This window comes from Mus pahari, chromosome 10 (assembly GCF_900095145.1).
Source record: "Mus pahari chromosome 10, PAHARI_EIJ_v1.1, whole genome shotgun sequence".
In the NCBI taxonomy this organism is placed as follows: Eukaryota; Metazoa; Chordata; class Mammalia; order Rodentia; family Muridae; genus Mus; species Mus pahari.
The window spans coordinates 78308120-78310911 of record NC_034599.1 but is presented as its reverse complement, the minus strand read 5'-3'; the positions used below and the strand labels follow the sequence as shown (position 1 = coordinate 78310911).

The 2792-nt window shown below is 43.0% G+C and overlaps 1 protein-coding gene across 1 annotated transcript in view; it reads right to left on the bottom strand.

The window, feature by feature from the left end:
• Positions 1-2792, bottom strand: part of Bckdhb (branched chain keto acid dehydrogenase E1 subunit beta) — a 181461-nt gene that overhangs the window by 116540 nt on the left and 62129 nt on the right. The window lies entirely within an intron of this gene.

The window sequence follows — 2792 nt, the reverse complement described above, 5'->3', positions numbered from 1 at the left end:
TGGGGGGCAGGGCATAGGGGACATTCGGGATAGCATTTGAAATGTAAATGAAGAAAATATCTAACAAAATAATTTAAAAAAAAAAAAAAGAAGAACTGAGCATTCAATGGCATGATGGTGACCGGGGAAAATGAACTGTGGTGGATGGAATTCTCTGCACTGCACAGATTTAAAACTGTTATTGTCAAAATGTTTGTGAAATGGTTCAGCACGACAAAGTTATTGCAGCACAAACTGGGCAACCTGAGTTAAAGTCGAAGAACCCACATGAAGAAGGAGGAGAGGAAGAAAAGCCACTGGACTCCCACTTCCACTCACATACCATGTCATGCCCAAACAAAATCATTTAAAAGTTAATTTTAAAGGGAGCTTAAAAATTAACAAATTTGCCAAAACCCTATGTCACTGTTCAAGTAAGTTCTTAAGTTCTCAGACCAGTTTTCTTTCAAGCAGAGAAACACATAGTAGGATTAAGTTTATTGTGTTTCATTTTTGTACTTTGCATCGATGAAAGATATTATCCATAAGGGACCAACAGACAGACAAATGGACAGGCACAGAGACACATTTGACCAGTGGACTAAATTCTACTAGGCTGTTAACCATCATGATAGTCAGGACCAAACCAAGGACACCTGGCCAAAGATGGCACCCTGGCCCTCTGCTGTGACTTCAGGCTCCAGCAGCAAGATCACAGGCCAGCAGAAAGGACAGGAAACCAGCACCCCTTCTAGTCTGCTTGTGAGCCAGACTAGAAGAACCCTGCCTTCCTGTCTGGTCTTGTCAGCTGGTGAAGAGCAAATCCCTGCAAGAAGGACTCTGGGGCTGGCACACTAGCATGATGGCTTGGCATCTTGGCATCTTTGGCACATCTTTTTTGAAAAATTGCCAGCAATGACTGCCTTGTTGTCTTAAATAAATTACCCAGAACAATACGGCCTCATTATTTTAGCAATTAAGGAACAGCAAGGCAAACAATGCTTTATTCTCTCTTCTTTTTTTTAACATCACACAAAAAAATGTGATTCAGGGAAAGGGCAAATTAAGACCAAATTGGGGACCATGAACCCTCTGTAGGGGGGCAAGTGAAGTCTGGGGTAAACATTAAGAACAAATGTCTCGGCACAGGGGAGTGCCGAGCCTCCCCCAGGTGAGTCTCAGAGGGGCAGCAGAGCCTTCCACTCGTCCAAGTGTGAATGCTGACAGAATGTACTGAAAATGTCCACTTTCTATTTGCTAGCTCCTGCCCCCATGATTACACCTTGGAGATTACTCCCGTGTATAGACTAATCCTACCAAAATTAACTAAATCGGACTCCTTATTCAGCTGCACATAAAAACCCTGCCTCCATGTTCAACTGTGTATACTAAACAGGTTGAGCGTTTCAGGGTACTGCGATTTCTCCATTCAAAAACCCAAACCACTGGATCCCAGTCTTCTTGCACGTTGTGTCTGTGTAAGCCTCTCACCATTCCAATCAGGTCAGTCCCTGGAGCCATGCTGAATGCCACAGATCTCTTCAGAGTTCGTCTCCGCTTTGCATCAGTTTAAACGTAAGCACTTGAAAGTAAGTGTTCAAAACTTGAATATGCTCCTTTGCAAATGAGCCAAGCCAGATGTGCCAGTGAAAATCTACAGGTTCTCTGGAGTTATATTAGTTGAAGTGATAACATATCCCAGGAGAAGGTTATTTCAAATTTGCAAGCGTGCATTCCTATATACTATGTGCTTTCTACAAAGGAGCAAGAAACAGGAGTTGGCACTCTGGCATCAGGAGCCGCGGAGCATCACATATGCTCAGAGCATGCACACCAACTGAATCCATCTCCCTCTCCTTGACTGCACTCACATCCTAACGAGCAGTGCACTGAGAAATCCTCAGCATCAGATCCACAGAAATGGGAGGCAGTACAACGGAGAGAACAAGAAGTCGATACGTCGTAGCCTAACAGAGGGCACAATTATTGGGCAGGACAGATTTAATAAACAGATACTGTAAACCTCTTCTTACCGCCACACTCACTTGCACATGAGAACGCATTTACATGCCTAGCACATGTTCACTTACAAACTCACAGCATGAATATGTTCATTTTATTCCCAAATAGCCCACTTCATTTCCCATACCTTTTCCCCAATTTTCTTCTAATAAGCCATCGTAAGCAGATTTTTGCAAGAAACAAAATACATAATAATATATACACTATGTATAATCTAGTCGGTTAACAATGACTAAGTATCCAATATATCTATCTAAGCCTCAGATAAGACACTGGACAACAACAACAACAACAACAACAACAACAACCACTGAAGAAGTCACTCATACTATTGAAAAATGAAACCTTCTCTGGGAATTATAAAGATAAAAGATACTATTAGTATTAGCCAAAAACATTAAGATCAACAACATATCACCAGCCACTCTGGGGATCTAGAAGGAGGCAACAGTCCCCTTATGGAAATCAAAGAGAAGTCAGGAGTGGTGGCACATGCCTTTAATCCTAGCACTCAGGAGGCAGAGGCAGGTGGATTTCTGAGTTCAAGGCCAGCTTGGTCTACAAAGTGAACACCAGGACAGCCAGGGCGATACAGAGAAACCCTGCCTCGAACCCCCCTGCCCCCCCAAAAAAAGGGAAATCAAAGAGGTCTCACCAAGTATGGCACAAATGACGAATGGGGGAAGTCTTAGAGACAGAGGTGGTTGGCATGAGAGACAATAAAGAAGGATTCTGGTCTATAGAGCTAGCCCAGGACAGCCAGGACTACACAAAGAAAAACTATCTCAAAA